The following is a 7979-nucleotide window of genomic DNA, read 5'->3' on the forward strand; positions in this document are numbered from 1 at the left end:
GGCGGGACGGGCCCGATTTAACAGCCAATCACTGCGCGGAATTCACCAACCGCCCTAAATTAGGAGAAGCTGATTGGCTGTATCTGTAAACACAAACTAAAACAATTTCTGTTGCTTTATTGAGCCGTTAAAAACCTTTTTCGAGAATTTAAGCGTCAAAAATATCGCTTTACAACTGTTTAATATGCTTTTATGACCGGAAAAAGTCGCTTTTATGTTTAAATGAATTACGTATCAACACATAGTGGCAGGCAACAGTTTCCATGGCAACTTGCTCACAGGCAACATGGAGTTCCTACAGTGGAGTTGTCATGATGTTGCAGGATGGATCGAGTCTTTAGGATTTCCACAGTACAAAGTGGGTTAACCCGAGACAGCACTGGCTGTTCCAGTATACGTGCCTGAATATTTCAGCCTTCAAAGCTCCAAACTAACCTCATTATATATCTATATATATCTGTCGCAGGCATGTTTCACCGAGAACTTCATCACCGGAAGAAAGCTCATTTATGTAAATTGCATCTACTTGCCAAGACTTGGAGTCACCGATTTTAAAGACATGAAGGTATTATAGAGAAGAGGCAGAGAAAGTGGAGTTATTTTACTGTAACCTTCAGAGGAGATTGATGTCATTATGGAGGCTTGTTTACATATCAAAGCTGGAGGCTCACACAGTGTTCAAGGCAGTTTTCAACAGGCTGAGCGGCACCAACATAATGATGGCACTGTGAAAACTACTGTACTCTGTGTGTGTGCTGTTATCATCTGGTGCTAAAGCGATTGGATGAGTTTGTCTTTGCTGGTTCAAATTTTGATAAGCAATTGATCATTTGAAGATTCAGTGTGTAAGCTTTGAGGGGATGAATAGAAATAGATTATAATATTTTCTTTAGTGTATGATCACCTGAAGAATAAAAAGAATTTTGTTTTCTTTACCTTAGAATGAGCCGTCGATATCTACATATAGAGCGGGTCCTTGTCCAGGGAGGTCGCCATGTTGCAACGCCATGTTTGTAGAGTAGACCAGAACACACAAACCAAACACTGGCTTTAGATAAGACCATTAGTGTCAGAAAAACACTAATTATTTAAATGTGAAACTAGGGTTGCAACAGTATATGTACAATAAACGTCTCAGAAAATATCGTGGTTTCACAGTATTACAGAAATATTATTATAAACAGTCAGAATGACTCTTAAAGGAATGAAAATGGAGATGTTATTGTCAGTTGAACAGAAGTTTTAACTATATTCAACTATAATTGAAACTTGACACCATTTTGTCAGTGGAAGTATGTGTAAAAAGTCTCCCTTTTGAAAATAACTAAAATAAAGGTGAGATTCTCTGTCCAGTTGCTTTTTTTCCTAATATCATAGATAAGCAAATGTACAATTTTCAAACTGCGATTTACCTTTGAAACCAGTGTACTGCTGCAACCCTACGTGAAACTGCTGAATTCATTGTTTTTACCAGTTTAAATCACCTGTTTGATTTAGAGAGGAAGAGACATCGGCAGGGGTGGCATGGTGGTGTGGTGGTTAGCACTGTCGCCTCACAGCAAAAGGGTTGCCGGTTCGATCCCGGGCATGGGAGTTTGGCGTGTGGAGTTTGCATCTTCTCCCCGTGTTAGCGTGGGTTCTCTCCAGGCACTCCGGCTTCCTCCCACAGTCATGCATGCAGATTAGGGACTAGGTTAATTGATAAATTGTCCATAGGTGTGAATGTGAGCGTGAATGGTTGTTTGTCTCTATGTGTCAGCCCTGCGATAGTCTGGCGACCTGTCCTCTCGCCCGATGTCAGCTGGGATAGGCTCCAGCCCCCCCGCGACCCTCAAGAGGATGAAGCGGTTAGAAGATGAATGAATGAATGAATGAGACATCGGCAGATAATTCAGCCCCTTGGTAATCAAGTTATCAGAGAAAAAAGCTGAGCACACATTAGCAGGTATTGGGCTTGTGGCCCATCTGTGACAAGCCGAACGGTGTCGGAGAAACACTGATTTGTAACATGAAACTGCTTTATTCAGTGTTTATACCAGTTTTAATCAGCTAGTTCATTTGTTTTGGCAAGGAAGAGATCTCTATGGGTAATTCAGCTCCCACGAAAAACCTCCTGAACTATAAACACTTAGGTCGTTCTAAGTGAGAGACGTTTCAGCTGGTTGCAATCTGCAATCCTCACCACTAGATGCCACTATTCCCCTAAATCTTACACACTGTTTCTTTATGCAGCCTACTTCATCGAGCTGTAATATCAACTATTTGCTGGCCATCGTGTAAGACAAAACATCAGCACTGTGTGGCATGGATATTTTTGCTTATAGGTCCAGCGTATAGGATTTAGGAGCATCTGTTTGGCAAAAATGATGTATAATATTCATAACTATGTTTTCATTAGTTTAAAATCACCTAAAATAAGAATCATTGTGTTTTTGTTACCTTACAATGAGCTGTTTATATCTACATATAGAGTGGGTCCTCATCTACAGCGATAGATGTTGCTCTACAGTAACTCAGAACGCACAATTCAAACACTGATTCTAGATCAGGCCCTCGGAAAGTGGGCCAGGCTTTGAAGCAAATTTCTGTAATGGTCAAACTGTGAAATTACAACTTGTAGGCATGTATGGATTACTGAACAGGCCTATCAGGCACAGGCCCAGGGGCTCAAAGTGTCAGGGCACCCCTGGGCCTGTGCCTGCAAAATGTTCCTCAAGGAGACATGCACTAATCAGGAAGAGACTCAAAATGACCACAGAGAGACACAAAGAGATGCAAAAATAGCTGCAAGGAGACTCACGACGACTATGGAAAGGAGCAAAGCAATCACAAAGAGACACAAAATGACCACAAATAGATGCAAAACAACAAAAAGAGGCTTAAAATTAAGTCTCCATGTCTGGGCCCAGGGACCCACTGTCTCATTATACGACTGTACATCACATGATGCCATGGGGCCCAAAAAGACATTTTCCCATAGACTTAGAATGCAAGGGCATTCACCTTTGCGTTGGCCAGCATCCCAGCTGGCACCAGACATCAAAATGACGTCAGAAAGACCTTGGAGTCTTAAGTTAATCAGACGTTAAATTTTGGTTACAATAAAAATTGAGTTGACGATATTTTAAATGTCTAATAACACGAGGCACCCACTAGCTCACCTGGTAGAGCAGGCACCCCCTGTGCAAAGGAAGGCCGTATCCTCACTGCAGGGGCCACAGGCTCGATTCCAACCCACGGACCCCCACCGCACCACCAAACAAAGGCAAATAAAAAGCCCCAAAAATGATCTTAAAAAAATGCCTGATAACGTTAGAATTTCATATTGTGCAGACGATCGTTACGACGTTTTACAGACTTTGACTTTTGTCCGTCAGACCTTCAGACTTAATATTGTTATTCTACGTCAAGATGACGTTAGCATGAGATGTTTGGAAGACGTTGGATTTTCTTAACTTAATAATACTTAACAAGCTTACAATACAAGTCACTGTTCTATTCTGTTAGATTGGCGTTGGCATTAGAGGTTGTCCTGACATTGAATTTTGGACATCTGACATCACAGCCTAAATTCAACCAAATATCAGCATCTAACACCATTGGTGGCCAGCTGAGCTACACAGGAGAAACTTCAGTTCTGCAGCCTCACTGCCAGATGCCACTAAATCCTCCACACTGGACCTTTAATTTGACCATTCCCAGGTTAAAGTAATGGACCAATAAAAAACATAAACAACAGAAAGATTAACCTGTAGAAATCATTTTTAGTTGCCTCCTCCATTGTGATAAAAGATCTCTCCAGTTAGCTCTAAGTGGACCGTAAACACTGGAAACTGGTGTCTAGTCTGTGCCAACTCAGTTGCACTTCCCATTTGGCACTTTAACACTGTTTCTTTGAACGGTGTGACATCCAATTAAAGTTGCGTGTTATAACCGAGCATCACTGCCAGCAGACACCTCAGATCAGCTGTATCACATATATACTGTTTACAGTTAAAGTGCCTGTTTTTCTTATCTCTCCCAGAGGTCAGGACTAAATTGGTTAAAAGCGCCTTTATGTATTCAGCTCTGCTTTACTGTAGAGGCTTAAAAAAAAAAAAAGAAGCGGCGTCTCTTGGTGAGTGTAAAGTGATAATGAAATACCTGGAGATAGATGGACTCAGTAAAGAATTGTCTGTGCTCTATTTAGTGGAGAATATTAGCCTGTGAGTCCTTTGATGCGTTTGTTTTTGGGGAGTGTTACCCCGTCACCTTTCTTCCCATGATGCCACAATCTCGGTGTGATCTCCTTGAAAGAGTAGACACTCTCACTCTCAGTGGGACTACCTTATTAAAGGAAGGTGACAGATACTGTAAACACACACTTTATCAAAGGACTCAAACCCCGCTGTGCGCCCCGCAGGTCATCTCTGCTCGTGTGCGTGAGCTGCTGGGGATCACAGAGACCCTGTGGAGCCGCAGCATCGCCGACCCACCGCGGGACAGCATGGGCTCCTTCTTGGAAATAAAGAGCCGGACAGGTGAACGGACGGATGGCCTCACCTATCAACAGTTCCTGGGCGATGTGTGTCTGTGAGAGAGGCATGAATCACAACAGTAAAGGAGCTCAGCAGAAAACTAAGACATGTCCGTGTCATTTCATATCAGCAAGTGTCAGCTCATGATGACTCCGATGAGACACTCACAGGAGGCCACACGCAGGCCTTGACATTAACACTTCCCACCAGCAAAATGCTGGGATGTTGTTGTGGCTGCTGGAAAAAGCACTTACTCTGCTGAGTGTTTGTGCAGGTAGCCAACACGAGTGCAACACTTTCTCATTCATGTGATATCAGTGAGTTTGTGCACAAACATTCAGTGTGATAAACAGATTAAATAGCTCTATTTTACATTTCTGCATAACCATTTTAAAGGGAGAGTTCACCCCAAAATCAGAAATACATACTTTTCCTCTCACCTGTGGTGCTATTTATCAGTCTAGATTGTTTTGGTGTGACTTGCAGAGTGTTGGAGATATCAGCTGTAGAGATGTCTGCCTTCTCTCCAGTATAATGGAACTAGATGGCACTCAGCTTGTGGTGCTCAAAGTGCCAAAAAATACATCTGAAAAACTCAACATCAATGTCTCTTTCCAGACATCATGCCCTGGTTACTCAAGATAATCCACAGACCTTGTTGTGAGCAGTTTCATGCAGGAACTATTTTCTTTTGCACCTGCCAACCGCATCACCGCACAGAAGTTAAGTGTGCATCGATTCATGGATGAGAGGCTCATGCTCGTGATAGTGCAAGATGTAAGAGCCCTGATGCACCAAACCGACAGTTATTTAACCTTAATTTAACAAGAAAAACCTCTACAAAATAAAAATATACAGCTCTAAAACAAGCAAAATAAAACACAAAATAAGATAACGACAAGGAAAGCCAAAAACTATGTTAATGTATGCTAGAAATTAACCGTAAAAAAAAAACACAAAAACAGCAACTACACATGATCACAAAGACCAGCCAAGACACACCACGACATCGACATATAGACGACTGTGTACAAAAATCTTGCGACAGTGTTTTAAACGGCCGAGAGTAACCAACAAGAGCAGCTTTAAATCCTTCTGCAGAAGATTCCAGCTTACCAAACTCTGTGCGTACCCTCAGTACAGACTATAAAACATGTCTTGTGAACGGAGAGCAGAGCCATTTTCTATTTTTTTGCTAATGAATACACATATAAGTATGCTGCGCGAAGGCCAATAATAGCTTTGTAAACAAGAGAATGCCGATGAAAAAGTCTATGAAATTGTAAGGAGAGCAGACTTTTTCAATGACATTGCCCTAGTTGCCCTAGCCGGCCCTCATCGGCTCTTGTTGGCTCTTTTTCATCCAATTCAGCATGTTGAATCGGGTCAAGAGGGCGTGAGATTGAAAAAACTTGCTACATAAGATAAGATTATTTTTTAGTCATTGAGCTCTTTAGTATAAACAGTTCGTAATTGTTTTATTGTTCACTAGCGCACGGTAAATATCCTCTGTTCTTTCAACATCAGGTTCTGTTGTTAATGTGCTAACTGGCTATTTAGTGTTATGAATCTGTCCTGTCGGTCTTCTGGTTTCCCTTTATCCATCCATTTTCAATCGTTTATCCGTGGGGGCAGCAGTCCAAACAAAGCACCCCAGACATCCCTCTCCTCAGCAACACTTTCCAGCTCCTCCTGGGGGACCCCAAGGTGTTCCCAGGCCAGATGAGATATATAATCCCTCCAGCATGTTCTGGGTCTGCCCCGGGGCCTCCTACCAGTGGGATGTGCCCAGAACACCTCTAACAGGAGGCACCCAGGAGGATCCTGATCAGTTACCCACACCATCTCAACTGACCCCTTTCGACACGAAGGAGCAGCGGCTCTACTCCGAGCTCCCTCTGGATGTCCGAGATCCTCACCCTATGTCTAAAGTCCTATTCAGACGGGATTAGTTTTACATAGGTATGTGGGGTAAAGTAATAATTACCAGAGATTTTAGTCCCGTCCGAATGTGCCATGTCAGTAATCATTACCGCACGATATCAGCAAAGATTACCGTGACTTTTACCTTTTGTAAAAGGGTCCTGGACAATTACCTCAGGTAATACTAATCCCGTGGGAATAGACCAGCAGTAAATATGTGTGTAGATATTTCGTCATATCCTGTTTACAAGTGGTTTTTCGTGGATTTTCAAGCATGGAGGCTCTTGAAGAAGCACTCAGTTTTGCACTTCACAGTCGGACAAGTCCGTGTGAAACCTCAGGTACTGTGGGCCTACGACGAACACGATTCAAGTGTGTTCGAGTGTGGTACGCACAGGAAGCAACGTCATACGCACATGACGACAGGAGGGAACGGCGGTGCATGAATGGATTTACCTCTCCCACTTGTTGTAGTTTTACTGATATTTCTTATCCCGTGCGAATTGGCCATTTATATTACCGACGTCCCGTGGTAAAGTGACATTACCCCACGTGCCCATGTAAAACTAATCCCGTCCGAATAGTGCTTAAGGCTGAGCCCAGACACCCCACGGAGGAAACTCATATCGGCCGCTTGTATCTGTGACCTCGTTCCACATGCTAGTTAGCTTTCAGCTGTAGTCTTTGTGGTATGTTCAGTGCAATTTTTTGGCCGGGTCAGAGGCGACGTGAGGCAACACAACAGTCAGCTTTTGTCGCCACTAGTTTTTTGATGTCGATTTGGTGTGTCTGGGCCTTAAACAGTCATGGTATCCTCCTCGGCTGAGCTGTAACGTTAGCTAGCTCTGTGGTGCTAGGTGAGTTAGCAGTAGATGCACGCTTTGTTTTGCAAGATGACTTGGCAGGCTGTTGTAGTTTTGTAGAAAGAAAATAGTTCCTTTATGAAACTGCTCACAACAAGGTCTGTGGATCATCTTGGGTAACCAGGTCATGATCTGGAAAGAGACATTGATTTTCAAATGTATTTTTTGGCACTTTGAGCGCCACAAGCTGAGTGCCATCTAGTTCCATTATACTGGAGAGAAGGCAGACATCTCTACGGCTGATATCTCCAACACTCTGCAAGTCACACCAAAACAATCTAGGTTTCTAAATAGCACAACAGTAAAGAAGAAAAATATGTATATTTAATTTAGGGGTGATCTGTCCCTTTAAACCACTTAAGCTACTCCCATTGATCCTAACTGGATGTGTTGTAGCTGGACAGAGCTATTGATCTGGAGTCTAAATCCTCAGGGAAGACAGCAAACACCTATCCCACGGTGCCAGGAGGCCCTGGGGAGCGGGTGAGTCCAAGAAGTCTCCTGCACCGTAACAGACTCATGCACATACAGGCTACTTTGCCAACTTGCACAAAAGGCCACAGGATCACTGAATCAGATAGTGACGGGTCGTGTGCCAAGCAAACCCCCGGGGAGCCAGGGCTTTAAGTTTCAGCCAACTCAACACTTTGCTGCCAATAATCTATGTAATACATGC

At 43.1% G+C, this 7979-nt stretch overlaps 1 protein-coding gene across 1 annotated transcript in view; it reads left to right on the forward strand.

Moving 5' to 3' along the window:
- The window catches only part of LOC125897313 (vascular endothelial growth factor A-like), a 341071-nt gene that overhangs the window by 99018 nt on the left and 234074 nt on the right, over positions 1 to 7979 (forward strand). The window lies entirely within an intron of this gene.

The sequence above is a fragment of the Epinephelus fuscoguttatus genome, linkage group LG11 (assembly GCF_011397635.1).
Source record: "Epinephelus fuscoguttatus linkage group LG11, E.fuscoguttatus.final_Chr_v1".
Lineage (NCBI taxonomy): Eukaryota > Metazoa > Chordata > Actinopteri > Perciformes > Serranidae > Epinephelus > Epinephelus fuscoguttatus.